The following is a 15,184-nucleotide window of genomic DNA, read 5'->3' as shown; positions in this document are numbered from 1 at the left end:
AAAAAAATAATAAAGGATGTAGAAGAAAAAAAATCCTGGGTCACGGAGCCTCTGTATTTTTTACAGAAGATCCCCACTTACAGTTCTATTGTTAGCAACAGGCAAAGGCTAAGAAGGGAACCTAATAAAAAGTAATAATAACTAGCAACTGGTTGAATGTTTTCTAGGTGTTAAGTCTATTACACGTATTTTCTTATTTGATGAGGTTGCTAATAATGTGGTCTACCTAAAATAACTCACATTCTGCCCATTGTATGGATGAAGAAACTGAGGCTAGTGAGCTATGGAGCTGAGAGTCAACAGAGTATAACTTGAGACCTGCATAAGTAGTCTGTGGCCAGCAGGTTCACACTGGACATAGAGAAGCTAGAACACACACAGGGGCCACTTGCCAGGAGCCCTCGATGTGATGCCAGAGTCCTACTTTCAGGTTTGAAGGCCTCACTGCCAAAGTTAGAATATACATGTGTATATGTGTGTGTGGACATATAAACATACATTTTTATGTATATATATATATATATGTACAAATTCAATACATATGCGCACCCTACTCCTCATAAACCTGCAAGTGATATTTCTAAATGGCTACCACTGTGGGTGTGTTGGTTTCCTGGTCTCCTGGATTTCTTCTCATCTTGGTGGATGAGTGGCTGATGCCACTTCTGTCTCCGATCAGTCTCTCCAGAGAATGTTCTTGAGGAGTGGGCATCTTTTTGTTTACCTGGGTCTCTAACTCCTTTTGCAGGACTCTAACAGAGGACCCCAATCTCTGGAAGAGGAGAGCTCCATTCAGGTTGTCCTGTCCACAGCTGGTCCCAGGCTCTCTCAGCTCCTGAAAGGTGACAGGGTGGAGCAAGGTCTCCAGGGTACCGCTGGGTGTAGGGATAATTTTAACAAATTCACAAATCAGAGCTTGATTTTGGACCTTTGGAGCTTCACTTTCTGGACCTTTTGCTACTTCTTGAACATCTCCATTATAACTAAGACCAATTTTCTAAAACAACTCAGGACAATTTAGAGCTCTTGCAAACCTACCCACCCCCCCTTACGGTTGCTTAGGGAAGTGTTCCCTAGGACTTTTCAATAAAACTGTGACCCTTGATCTCATGGGGAACATGAATGTACAATCCTGAGTAGTCTTCTTCACCCTTGGTCTCTGAATTACATAATGAGAAACTGCTAGAAAGCAGAAATTAAATTGGAAAGGAAAACAGTAGAGCCGTGAGAAGAGACAAAGAGGTGCAGAAGAAAGGCTGTCTAAATCCTGTTGACTTCATAGTAAATAGAAAAAATGTAGGTGTGAAAGAAGGATTATAGAGGTATTAGGAGACTGGTCATCAGAGCAGCAAGTGAACCAGTGAACCGCTGGCTTTGGATGGAGCAGAGTTGTACCACTACAGCAGAAGGAAACCAGAAACCACAAATGCGAGAAAGAAGCTTGGAGATTGCTTATAATGCAGCCTGCCCATGCACGCAATTTAATTTCACCTGCAACCACCCGAATCCTCTCTTGCATATTAGGTTCCACTGACCTGCATTGTTTGCGGAATTCTTGTCTTCGTCTGGGAAAGAGGAACAAAATCACAGAGGCCAAAAGTAATTACATTTTAAATAAACTCAAGCCACCTCTTCTTAAATGGATCTTCTTAATTTCAATGCCCAATTTTATAAATACTGAACGATTAGCATCCCCAGCTCCACGCTCCTCCCCACCCCACCAGATTCTACTTCTTCATTTTAACAACTGAGGAATAAGTGGCCACTCGGTTATTATTTTTGTAAATCAGAAATAGGACTTAAAACATTGAAAACACAGTCACACCCCATTTCAAACAAAAATGCAAATCAGATGAATCAGAGAAACAGTTTTAGAGAAATGTCTTATGGAGACAGTGTTTGATACTCAAAGCTTCATAATGAAGCTGAGTGCCGGGGTCCCAGGCTGGCCTCTCTTCAAACTGTCAAATAGAGCCCAGGCCCGGGGTGATTAAGGGGGGCAAATCCTGCTGGATCCGGGGCTGAGAGAGATGGCATCTTCCTGTGGTGTCTCCTCCTGTTCCGGAGAATAGATAACATCTCCTTGCACCAGAAACACAAGACCCGACTTTCTGCCTTCCAAACCTAGAGCCCACACATTCCCCCTTTGGATATATAAACAAGAGATGACAAGGGCAGAGAGGAGGTGGGGAGGCTTATTTATTGTAACATAATGAATGAGTCTCCCAATGAGAAGCCGATTCCCTAGGAAAAGTCACCCCAAGGGTCCCCCTTAATAGTAAATTATGGCTTAGTGTATTAAACTGTACCCCAGAGGCCGAAGGGAATTATGGAAACTGCCTGATTTACTTTTACAAAGTGATTTACACCCAGGAGTATAATCTGTCTCAATAAATCTGAAGCCAATACACAAGCCCCTCCGAAGGTAGTACAAAGTGAGACGATTTCAATTATATAGCTATCTGCCACCACTCCATTCAGCATCCCTCAACACAAGCTTCTTGAATTTATTTGTCACAGAAAGACTGTTTTCTCATGTAATATAAGACAATAAAGGGAAATCCAGTAAAAGAAGAATCTTTCGCCCTCTCCCTCTTTCCTTTCCTCTACGCTGAGATGCTTTGAGACTTTTATGTTCTCAGACACTGCTGGGGATTTACAAAGGACGCGAAGCTCTTGTGCCCACAAATAACGGAACGAAGGATGTCTTTTTGGCGGGGGGGGGTTAAATATTTTATTTCTTAAAATTCTTTGTTTTTAAAGATTTTTAATCCATTCATCAGACACACACACACACACACACAGAGGCAGAGACACAGGCAGAGGGAGAAGCAGGATGTCTTAGTTTCAACATGACTGCCCATCATCTCACTTTTACCTGCCTGTCCTTTGGCTCTGCAATTTGCTTCATAATTAAAAGGTGAATCTCAAGTTCAATTAGCAAGACAATTCATTCTTGTAACCAAGAAACGGCAGCTGAAAACTGATTTTAAATAAGATCTGGCTCCTGTGACTTCATGGAGTGAGACTTCAGTTCACGAAAGTCTTTTCCAATTTAATATTTATTGTGGGTTTTCCCAAAAGGGTATTTGCTAAAGTTGCTGCTGCCAGAAGCTGAAAATATAGTTCAGTAAAAGCAGTTTTATTTATACAACTAGAGAATATTTATGTCACTATTATCGATTGAATGTTCAGCCCATGTTCTTATCAGCAGAGCATCTCCCCCCAAATGAAAAGTGGTGATAAGAAGCTGTGTGGACTGCAATATCCATCAAGTTTGACAGAACTAGGTCTGCATTTAGGAAAAGATGCCGGGACTCTGGAAATGGCTGCTCACACAGGAAACATCTCCTCTGTAAAAAGCTCTGATCAAGCTCAAAATCATAAGACACACTCACTCAGACTTACTCAGACTAATAACATCTCTTCCTGAAAATGGTTCTTTAAGTTTAACATGTCAACAAGGATTCTAGCCATTTCCGAGTGCATTGAAAAAATCTGGAGCACCTGGGTGGCTCAGTAGTTGAGCATCTGCCTTTGGCTCAGGGAATGATCCTGGGGTCCTGGGATCGAGTCCCACATCGAGCTCCCCACAGGGAGCCTGCTTCTCCCTCTGCCTGTGTCTCTGCCTCTCTCTCTCTCTGTCTCTCATGAATAAAGAAATCTTTAAAAAGAAAAAATCTCCTTTTCCTCCCCCACCCTCCCATTCCTCCTACTACAAAGAGGACAAAGCAGTCCTGGCTGGGCTTGATTGGCAGTGAATATAGGACTCCATCAGGTGAGTGAGGTGAGCCTGGGCGAGGTGGCCCATGACCCTTTGGCCCAAGGACAGAGGCCACATTTGCAACCCCACTGCCTCCTGTCCTTAGCAATCTATCTCCTTTTGGAATCTGGCTTGAAAACTCCACTTGTGAAGATGGGGTTTTCTGTTTGCAAGGTGCTGGTTTTGTCTGGTTTGGTTTTGGTCTTGGTAGAAGAAATTCCAGATTCTGTGAAAGATAACCAATATTAGTTCACAGGCTTTTCAAACACCCCCTTCACAGTAATGGAGAAGCCTTGTTACTTACAGTCGAATTTTTTTTTAAAAATCACAAAAGCTGTTGTTCGTGAAGATTGTTTTGAAAGATATACTAGGCTTTCATTGCACAGAGTCAATTAGAAAACACAGATTTGTACATGGTGTGGTTTAATTTTACATTTTAAAAAGAAGTTGGCTACCGAGTGGTCAAACTTAGCACTAGGACAGCCAAACGTTCCCTGGCCTGATGTGATGCAGTAAGGACACAGATCCATCACTTGTGGCCCAAAATGTTCAACTTGAATCTAGTCATCAGAGAATGGTCAGACAAATCTAGGATGTGGGAGATTCTACAAGACAACTGGGGTAAATTTAAAAAAAAAAATTCAAATAGCATAAAACAGACACACAAGACAAAACAAAAAGCCACAGGAACTATTCTAAGTTAAAATTTTTTTAGACTACAAGAGGCATGACAACAGTGTATGAGCCACAGCTGTATGATGACATTTCTTAAAGCGATAAAAGACATTTTATATAAATATATATTTAAAGATTTATTTACTTATATTAAAGACAGTGAGACGGCATAAGCAGGGGGAAGGGCAGAGGGAGAGGGAGAAGCAGGCTCCCTACTGAGCAGGGAGCCCGACTTGGGCTCGATCTCATGACCCTGAGATCATGGCCTGAGCTGAAACCAAGAGTTGGCTGCTCAACCAACTGAGCCACCCAGGCAACCCCAAAAAACATTTTATAAAGGACTCTTGTAGTACTTGAATATGACTGTACATCAGATATTATTAAATTAATGTTAGTTTTCCTTAGTGCCCTAACTGTGTCGTGGCATTGGAGGATGGATGTCCTTGGTGGTAGATGGTTGCTGAAATATTGACGGGTGAGTGTCACGATGTCTGAAACTTTCAAATGGTTCTGCCAAAGCATACATCTATATAAGAAAAATCATAGCTGTCTAGGGAAGAGGTAAGACAGGCGGTAGTTCTCTTGAAGGATAGAGTATATTCTGAGGAACTCACCTGAGCTGGTTTTCACCTTTGTTCCTGGCAGCAGATAGAAAGAATGCCTGACGGTTTGATTCATACCTGGGAGTGAATTTAATGTTGCAGCTCTAAGGAACCAGATAAGCAACTTTTGGTGCCAGAAGTCTATCTGCCTCCCTTGGAAATGGGACCCTTGGAAATAGTGACTTTACGGACAAATCTCTGCACCTGAGTCTTGTTTTAATTTCTTAGTCTGAACCGACAATAGGTCCGATGGATCTGTGTCCTCAGAAGACTGGAGGAGGACAGGTTAAGGCTTGTAATAGTCAAGACCAATGTGGTGGGTGCTAGGACCATGGCCTCTGGTGGCTGAAAATATGAAAAATTGAAGCATTTGAAAAATACTAAGCATCCTCTTACTATTTTGAGGATGGATTGGGGGCAGGAGGAAACAATTTATTTTCAGAGTGGCTTTCTATTTCTCCCATGTACCAGGCAACATTTTGAATGCTGGAACCCAGACAACTACCCTTCTCACCCCTTCTACACAGGTCACAGTGGGACTGGTGATCAATGTGGAGGAGACGGGGCTGAGGAGGAGACGCAAGGAGATGTCACGCTGTCGGTGGACCAGTCAGCAACATCTCAGGACCACCACCGGGCTTGAGATTTGAGAAAAAGGCACTGGGTTTTAGAAGGCAATCCTACAAATATTAAAATAAACACTTTTTTCCGTTTATAGCTGGATGATCATGAACACCCTAACTGGCTACATAAGCGTTGGTCCAGAAGGGGACACACGCACATGCTTTTGTTTAAAACAACTTAGTTGAGCCAGTTTCTAAAAATAAAAATAATTTGGTTGAAAATGAATAATCTACAATCACTGTTAGCTTTGTGGGTTTTTTCCTTTTTGGGGGGCAAATATTGGCAAATTTTGCGTACAAAAGGGCTCTTAAAACTTTTATTTCTTTAAGCAAGTTGGTCTATCCTCCCCTCCCCCCCCCCCAGAATTTCTCCGATTGTTTCCCTCCTTTTCCCCTTCTCCTTTATTGTAATTTATTTTCATGCAGTTATTCTGGCTTTGCGTTGGTTTGTTAGGGCCAAGTTGGAAGCAACCAAAATGTCCAACAATAGGAGTTTAGTTGGAAGCGACTCAAAGTCTAACAATAGTGGACTGCTTAAATAAATTATAAAAGGTGTTTCATATTATGCACAAAAACTTTTCAAATGTGAACTGGTGACTTACAATACTCAAATTTTCCCAATTCTAAAATCTCATGAACACATATCCAGATAGGCAAAGCAGGTTAAAAGTAAATTAGAACACACAGACACACACACACACACACACACACACACACACACACACACCATTTAAACCCTGAAAAGTTCCAGATAATTTTTTTCTATTTAATCATATTTGGTTTAAAGTTATTATTATTTTTACAAAATCAGCTGATGTTCATCACATTAAAAGAGCTACAGCCAAGCAAAAAAGCATTTCTAGCCATCCAGTGGCAGCCACTGTTGTTTCCAAGAGGCCAATTTTCTGCTGAGCGAGGTTACTGTTCTTTCTGGTAGAGGAGCTGAGTGAGGGCAGAGCATCCAACCAGAATGGTCCCACAGGCAGCGGGAGACGCTGGGCGGAAACACAAATACAGGTCAGGCTAAACTAACAGATCTGGGTGTCTTTGGCCCAGAAATGACAGGTGATGTCCCAAAGGGAGAAAAGGAGACAGTGGGGGGTTGGGAAACAAAAGCCCAGATCTGGGTTCTGAGTCTTGGCAAACACTGATGGGTATGGAACCCGAAGAGGGGTTTATTATGTTAAATCCAAGTTTTGGAATAGGGGTGGGGAATGGGGGCAGATGGGGCTCAAAAGAAGGCAGAAATTGTGTTAGCACCGGGTGGGAAGTAAACTACTCCTTGGCTTTGCAAACTTCTTCCAATTTTTGTTTTTTACAAATCTTAATGGGGAAGCAGCACTAGTGAAACAGGTAAGAGCTGAGTTCCTCTGGTTGGCAGACCCCGAGGGACCTCCTGGGAGCATCTTTGACCCCTGCCTATTGTGGGAACTATTGGCTTCCCTCTCTTGTTTGTTAAACTGTGAGACTGAGGTTTAGGGTTGGATATAATTTTACTCAAAAGAAATAAAAGGATCTAGCTGTGTCAGATTGGATCATCGCTCAGGCTTTGTTTAACAGAAAGGTTCTATAATTTAATGGACTCTCAAATCCCCTCCTTCAGAATCAGAGCTTAGAGGTCTCTCACCTGACTGTCTCCCCATAATCCAAGCCTGCCCCTGCTCGTCGTCCCAGAAGGACTCATTCCATGGTATCATCATCAGCTTCAAATTTGTTGACTTCCTGCCCTTTGTCTCTTGGACCCAGGCCCCCTCACTTACTCTGTCCCGGCTCTAAATTCTCTTTCATTACACCTGAGCTTTTCAAGAGCTGATGCTATGTTTGATGATTCCAAACACTACTGGGCACAAGTAAGTGATTCATGCATTAAATTGGCTTGGGGGGATCCCTGGGTGGCTCAGCGGTTTCGCGTCTGCCTTTGGCCCAGGGCGCAATCCTGGAGTCCCAGGATCGAGTCCCACGTCGGGCTCCCGGCATGGAGCCTGCTTCTCCTTCTGCCTGTGTCTCTGCCTCTCTCTCTCTATGTCTATCATAAATAAATAAATAAAAATAAATCTTTAAAAAAAACTGGCTTGGAAACAAGACGACTGGGGGAGAAAGAGCAAACGGATAAGGAAGTGAGAAAAATTATCGGTGATAAGCAAGCAGGACAGAGAAAGAGATCTACATGGCAGTAGGACATCTTGAGACACTAATTTATGTTTATCCTCACTTTGACTTTTCCTTAAGCTTATTCCCAGCAGATGGTCCTGGCAGGTAACTCCTTCAAGACAGACTCTGCTTGGAGGTGGGCTTAGAAATGGTATCTATGTGGAAAAGGGGAGAGAGAGAGCGCGCGCGCCTTAGACTGGGAAGGGCAAGGTTGTTGGGCTGCCCAAGTTGTGGTATATCAAGACTCTTTCCACTGCAATTACAGACTCCAATTTAAATAGGCTGACAGTTGAGAATTTAATGGCTCACGAAATTGTGGATCTAGCTTCAGGCATGGCTGAACTCTGTTGAACAAGAAGGACTTTTTGTCTTTGGCTCTCTCTCAAGGCCCAGCTGCTCACTGAGCTGGCTTCACTCTCAGGTTCCCTCCATAGAGGAGAATCCACTAAGTACAGAGTCTACAGTGCACCTCCCTGAAGCCCAGCAGACAGAAACTCCCATAGAGGGGCTGACTTTCAGTGCTTAGGATTGGCTGAAATCTTGGGTCAGGAGCTCAATCAATCACTTATTAGCTCCATATATTCCAGAGTAGGGAGGAGTGGTTTCCCAAAGAGAAATTGAAGTGCTGTTGTTGGAAAAAAGGGAGATATACTAGGCAGGCAAAAATACCAAATATCGAAAAACAAAACAAAACAAAACAAAACAAAACAAAAACAAATATCTGCTGCCATATTCTGTAGAAGCTAACACCACCCAAGCTGTTGACAGCAAGGGGTTAGCTTAGGGAGGTTCAGAGACTCCCAACCTATGCTGAGATCCCCGTGTTCTATCTGGCACATATGGAATATGTGGGTACCCTTATGGATTAAAAATGAACCCCAACCTCTATCTCACTCCAACTCACCTTTAAGGGAGGGTTCAGGCTTGATCCTTAAGGATACCATTGTTCCCTTAATAGACAGGAGAGTAAAGGTTCCACTTCCCACCTTGCCCTCCCATAATTTTTCCACCTCCTGAAAAAAGATTCTTTCACAACCAGGGGGAGGGGAAAATCTCTAGAAGGACTTGAAATGGTCTTTTTACCAGCATGGTAAAAAGGAGGTATAAGACCTTAAAGGCAAATCGAATTTTCATTCAAGAAAATAAAACAAGCATGTCCTGCATTTTATTTGCAGAGGAAGATTTATGCCTGCCATGTTGCTTACTTACGGTGTCTGAAAATATTTTCCCCCAAAGAACTATAATTCAACAAGCATGTGCTTTATTTTCTCAAAACCAAGCATTCTCTCTTAGTCCCTTTATTAGTTTTTTTTTTTTTACCTTAGTCCCTTTAAAATAAAGCCCAAAGGTGAGGAAATCTTGAAAGACCCACTCTCTAGGTGAGTGTATTGCTAAAAAATTACAGGTTAGGGATGCCTGGGTGGCTCAGCAGTTGAGCGGCTGCCTTCAGCGCAGGACATGATCCCAGAGTCCTGGGATTGAGTCCCACATCAGGTTCCCCGCAGGGAGCCTGCTTCTCCCTCTGCCTGTGTCTCTGCCTCTCTCTGTGTGTCTCTCATGAATAAATAAATAAAATCTTTTTTAAAATTACAGGTTAAAAAAATTATAGGTTAATGACTCCAGAAATAGATCCACCCATATACAGTCAACTGATTTTTAACCGAGGTGCTAAGCCAGTCCAATAGTGAAAGGTCTTTTTTAACAAATATTGCTGAAAAGCAGATACGATAGGGAAAAAAAATGAGCCTCAACCTCCACCTCGCTCCATGAATAAAAATTAATTTGTGCTGAATTACAGACCTGAATATAATATCCAGACTATCAGCTACTGGAAGAAAATATAGGACTCTATCTTTATGATTTGTGGTAGGCAAAGACATCCCAGATAAGACCCCAAAACCATTAATCATCAAAGAGCAAAACTGATAAGTTAGACATTATTGAAACTAGAAATTTCTGCTCATCAAAAGACACTGCTAAGAAAATGAACACATGAGCCCGTGTAGGCTGGGGAAAATATTTGCAGCATAAGTATTTGACAAAGGACTTGATCCCAGCACTTACCAACCAACAGTAAAGAGATGAACAACCCAGTTTTAAAATGAGCAAGACTTGAATAGACATTTCCCAATAGAAGATGCACTAATGACCATGAAGGCAAAATTCAAGAAAGTCACACTTCCTTCTGTGTGAGAGCCTTCCAGAGGTAGCTTGCTGGTGTGGAAGACTCTGGTGGAACAAAGAAATCTGAGGCGCTGGTCTTTGAATCCTTACTACATTTGGGACAGGAGGAGGGATGAAGTCAGCCATTTGTTGGGTACGCATTCCCCTGTTCCTCAGCTACCTTTAGATGGGCTGAACATCTTCACATGGGGGTGTTCCCCACACCTGCCGTCCAAGAATGAGCAGAAGGGGACAGCCACCAGCTTCCCTCCTTGTCTGGCTCAGCCCCCCCCCCCTCCGCCCCGGCCCCACACCTCAATCACTTCACCTTTGGATTGGTAGCTACTCGATACATGCGTGTGTCCACATTCCTACAGACCAAAGAAAGCTGTCTCCTCATCAAGGAAGGTCTGGGGCTTGGCACCATGCTAGCCCCCATGGCATGCATCAGAGGTATACGGGCTCATAGCCACTTGCATTTTCTTCGCCCTCCCCTCCCCCTCTCCAGACAATGAATTTCTAACCTGTGCAAGGTGGGCTCCCAGGGAATGTGGTGTCAACAGCAATAAATAAGGTCCCTCCTGGGCCTTCCTCCAAGAGCTTGCTGTCTGTTGAGAGGCAGAAGGCAAGATAACAACTATTCAGCAAAGGGAGCTTATATGGGGTGGATGTCACTGGGTCGCTGCTGCTCTGACCTGGTCTTCAAGGAGAGAAGGACAATGAGTAATGCATATGGGAGAAAGGAAATCAGCCTGGCTGGAAGGAGAACTCATGTGTGGGCTGAGATGCAAAAGGGGGGAGGGGCTGGGGGAGAGAGGGAGAGAGAGAGGGAGGGAGAGGGAATGTACAAAGTAGTGAAGGGTGAGCAAGGCACCAAATGAGTGACAGAGGCATCTGGACAGGCAGTGTGCTAGCAAAATGAATCAAAAGCTGCAATAAGACCCCAGGGAACGACCACACTGCTGTTGAGTCTCCATCCAGGACTCTGCCAAAAATGTCTGACTTGCCCAGAACACGGGTTCTCTGAAGGTCAAGTATAAGCATTAACATAAAATGATTTCTTGCAGTTGTTAGAGATGCGGGGTTTTGTTCAGAGAATCTTACTCATCCAGACTGCTGGCTGGCAGGTAGTTTTTAGTAAAATATTATAGTTTTATTATTTTATTTTTTAAAAGATTTTATTTATTTATTCATGGGAGACACACACACACACACACACACACACACACAGAGAGAGAGAGAGAGAGAGAGAGGCAGAGACACAGGCAGAGGGAGAAGCAGGCTTCCTGCAGGGAGCCTGACATGGGATTCAATCCCAGCACCCCGGGATCATGACCTGAGCCAAAGGCCACTGAGCCACCCAGGTGTTCCATATTGTAGCTTTATTGTCACTCTTAGTCAACTAATTTTGTTTTTCATCTTTTAGAGATAGCACTACCTTTTTTTGTTTTGTTTTGGTTTGGTTTGGTTTGTTGGTTTGTTTGTTTTGTAGCATATTCTCCGGTTTTCAGAGTGTTTGCATGACCAGCAGTTCACTGGAGCCTTATAACATCTCTTTCTTAAAGAGGGCAGCCTAAGGGTCAGGGAGGCAGGGAGAGCCACCCACAGGTCACACGATTAGGAAGGACAGAGATTAGGACCCAGGCCTTCTGTTCTCCAAACTGGCTGAGAATAAGCCTTCAATCTGCGTGGGCCTTGGACCTGGGTCACGGTCTCCTGTTTTCCTTTGATGTTGAACTTGCTGATAATTTCTCCATGCTGAATTGTGTGTGGCAGCCACCGTGGAGGGTGCTAGTGCCCTGCTGTAAAACAGGAACAGCTCTATTTGATAAGACCAGCCATAATTTATTGCTGCTTTAACCTCTCTGTTGCTCAGGCAACTAATATCCTGAATTCAGACTCGGGCTATTTTAGTTAAGTTTAAAAATTTATGACTTTACAACTGCTCAGCCCCTCACTTTGCTCATGTCCTACGCCTATGAGTCATGCTGACCCCCTAAGAATTGCCTTGAACTCTAAATTAACTGAGTCTGGGGTGCAGGTGCATGTGAAGAGCTGGGCCCCGTGCATCCTGACTCATGCACCGAGTGGCCTGCCACCTCCTTGCTGCGCTTGCCAGCCAGAAAGGACAGAGGGACGCTCTGTGTTGACCTTTCTAGGGCCTGCCCTTTGCTGCAGGAACACAGTTTACTGCAGATTAGGCAAATTTATTTCACAATAAGTAGGCGGCACATGGTTAACTCTGTAACAGAAAAGGGCTACTGGTACCACGGGTTCACGAAGAAATAAGCACACAAACCCACTGCGTAAGGCCAACTTGGGAGCTGGTTTGGCTTCGTCTTCTCCCTCGCGGCTGGCAGGTCACACCAAGTCCTTCTGCTTTTTCACCTTCTTTATTTCACTGTCTCTTCTCTCCCAGAAGCCGTTGGCTGGACAACTGTTAACTCTTGATCTTCCCGCCTGCACCCCATTCGTTTAACCAAGCTTCATGCACACTCTGCTCTGTCCTCCATGCTGGGGACACCTCATAGCTCACAGTCCCATGGAAGAGAGGGACAGGTTCAAGTGAGCAAATCAGTGCAATGCATTGATTAGAGTAGAAGCTCCAGGGACAGGGACCATGTGGGTCGTAGTCTTCGTGCCTACTACTTGTGGAATACAGAAACGAGCAATTTTTGAGAGTTATAATGAAACCTATGTTCAAAGAGCTCTGAAAATCTTCAGAAGACAGGGCCTGAGTTGGCAGAGGAAGCACTGGGCCAAGTGGAGGATACGTGACTGCAAGGAGGCGACACTGAGCCTGCAGGCTCACTCCAAGTTTGGCCTCCTCGAAGGCCCTTTCTGACTGTTCCAGTGCCTGGGGACTCTCCTCTTCCTAACTGGGCACTTTAGAACATTATGGCACTTCAAATTCATAATGGCATTGTTTTCTTTTTTTACATGGATGTGTCATGTGTCCCTAATTAGACTACAGTCTCTTTGAGGGACTACAATTTATTTCCTATACGCACAGACCAGGAATTCGTAGATTCTTAATTGGATGTATTCTGCATGGGAGATGCCTGGCTGTACAATTATTTACTCATAAATCAAAAGGAATGCTTCTCTTTAAATATCAGTTTCTCTGGGACCTGAAATTGTCAATTTATAAACTTTTAATTACTTGCTAGAGTCTAAGATGGGGTCAGAAGGAAATTTTAAAGTGCCAAGTATAATGATCAATCATGGTTCGATTAGAAATGCAGAGTATCTCTGAGTACATTATTTGATGTATCCAACATTCTGATTTCAAAAATACATCGCCCCATCAAAAAAACAATTTTAGATAGTTTTAATACTAGTAAGTAATGTATCACAGAGATCTAACAAGTATAAATATAGGAACAGACTCCATGTAGCTGAAATAGAAATCACTTTTGAGAATTTAACTCTCAGAGGACTTTGCTCTACGTATTTGTGGGTGCTCGTATATATTTTTTAATGGTTCCAAAATAATTTGCTTTTGTTTCATTCTGGAATGTAATTACTAAAATGCTCAAATGACTTCAATATGTGGTATTTAAAATCCAGTGTAAAGGGATTTAAAAAATTAGTCAGAACTCAAAAGATAAGATTTGAATCTTAAACCTCAAATAGTTGTCGCGTATCTGTTTATAAAAGAAGAGATTTTCCTTCCACTCCCCCCCCCCCCCTTTATTCATCTCAAGTAGAAGTCTATTATAGCAAAAATGCAACAGTGGCATCCTGTGGCTTGGCCTGTGAATGACAAGTGTGTGTCCCAGTTGCGGCCTTGGGAGACTTGGAATCGAGGTGCTAAGAGAGGTACAGATTCGGTTCAAGGAACATGGTGTTGCTGAAGAAAAAAACAACCATTTGTTATTTTTAGAGACCTAAAATCATTATAAATGAATCTTCATGGTCCTTTATGTTCATTTCATGAGGATGCAGTGCTTGTATAATTTAAAATGGAGTTGAAAATAAAGCTACAGAAATTATTTTTTTTTAAAAAGCTTACTTTTGGAGGAATCCAACATGGGGTTTCCCTCTTGTAGCTTTTATACAGAGTATCCTATTATTTCTCGCACGATGGTATCACAGCATCCCGTGATGGTATCACAGCATCCACAGCATCCTCTGTATAGACTGAATGGCGAGTTTGTCTTTCTCACATTTCATAAAAGAAAAAGAGGGGGCACATTTAACAAATGGTAATTCCTAAGGAAGTGTGGGAAACAGAGTAAAAAATCCAGACTGACCATTCACAACTGCCAACCTTTTTTTCCCCCCAAGAAACAAAATGCACGTAAGTCTTTGGTGTTCCTTGACTGACACCCTCAGTGGCCTTTCTCTCAACATCCAAACATCACTGTCATAGCTTACTGTAAGAACTTTCAGCTTCTTACCTGTTTCATTTTTTTTTTTTTGCACATTTTATTTAAATTTTATGTAGGGATCCCTGGGTGGCACAGGGGTTTGGCGCCTGCCTTCGGCCCAAGGCGCGATCCTGGAGACCCGGGATCGAATCCCACGTTGGGCTCCTGGTGCATGGAGCCTGCTTCTCCCTCTGCCTGTGTCTCTGCCTCTCTCTCTCTCTCTCTCTGTGTGACTATCGTAGATAAATAAAACAAATAAAATAAAATAAAATAAAATAAAATAAAATAAAATAAAAATAAACAAAAAATAAAATTTTATGTAAACAGAATTACGGTGTTCATATTCTGTAAGTTTTTTCACTCAAGATCCAATGGAACTCTCATAAATGCTTTTATTGAGTGAAAAAATTCATAGAATATGAATACCAGGGGCACTTAGGTGGCTCAGTCAATTAAGCATCAGTTTCCTGACATCAGTTCAGATGTCGGTCTCATCAGTGGCATGAGTTCAAGCTCCCCATTGGGCTCCATGCATACATGAATACAATTTTATTTATGTATTTTTTTTAAGAAAAAAACATAAAGGCATTTGGATTTCCACTTTTGGAAATCTCCTGTTCTCATCCTCCCACCCTCATTGGGGGTGTTTCTATTCCCTTATTTATTTAGGTTCTTTCCCCCATTAAATATAAATTCCCTAAAATAAATGTATATTTATCCATTCTTTGGTTATTGATCCTGCAAAATCTCTTCTCCAAGGCTTTTTTTTGTTTTGTTTTGTTTTTTTAGTTAATACCATGTCTCATTTTGATTATGGCATATTTTGTAACAAAG

General features: G+C 42.6%; 1 long non-coding RNA gene across 1 annotated transcript; it reads right to left on the bottom strand.

The window, feature by feature from the left end:
• Positions 1-6,445: 6,445 nt before the first annotated feature.
• Positions 6,446-14,406, bottom strand: LOC111094496. Its single transcript, XR_005353399.1, has 3 exons — positions 13,993-14,406; positions 10,502-10,585; positions 6,446-6,658 (listed from the first exon to the last, which is right to left on the bottom strand). It is a non-coding gene; the product is annotated as an uncharacterized LOC111094496 (long non-coding RNA).
• Between the last annotated feature and the right edge of the window lie 778 nt (positions 14,407-15,184).

The sequence above is a fragment of the Canis lupus genome, chromosome 1 (genome assembly GCF_011100685.1).
Source record: "Canis lupus familiaris isolate Mischka breed German Shepherd chromosome 1, alternate assembly UU_Cfam_GSD_1.0, whole genome shotgun sequence".
Taxonomy (NCBI): domain Eukaryota; kingdom Metazoa; phylum Chordata; class Mammalia; order Carnivora; family Canidae; genus Canis; species Canis lupus.
The sequence above is the reverse complement of the archived record's forward strand: the minus strand, read 5'-3'. Positions and strand labels throughout refer to the sequence as shown.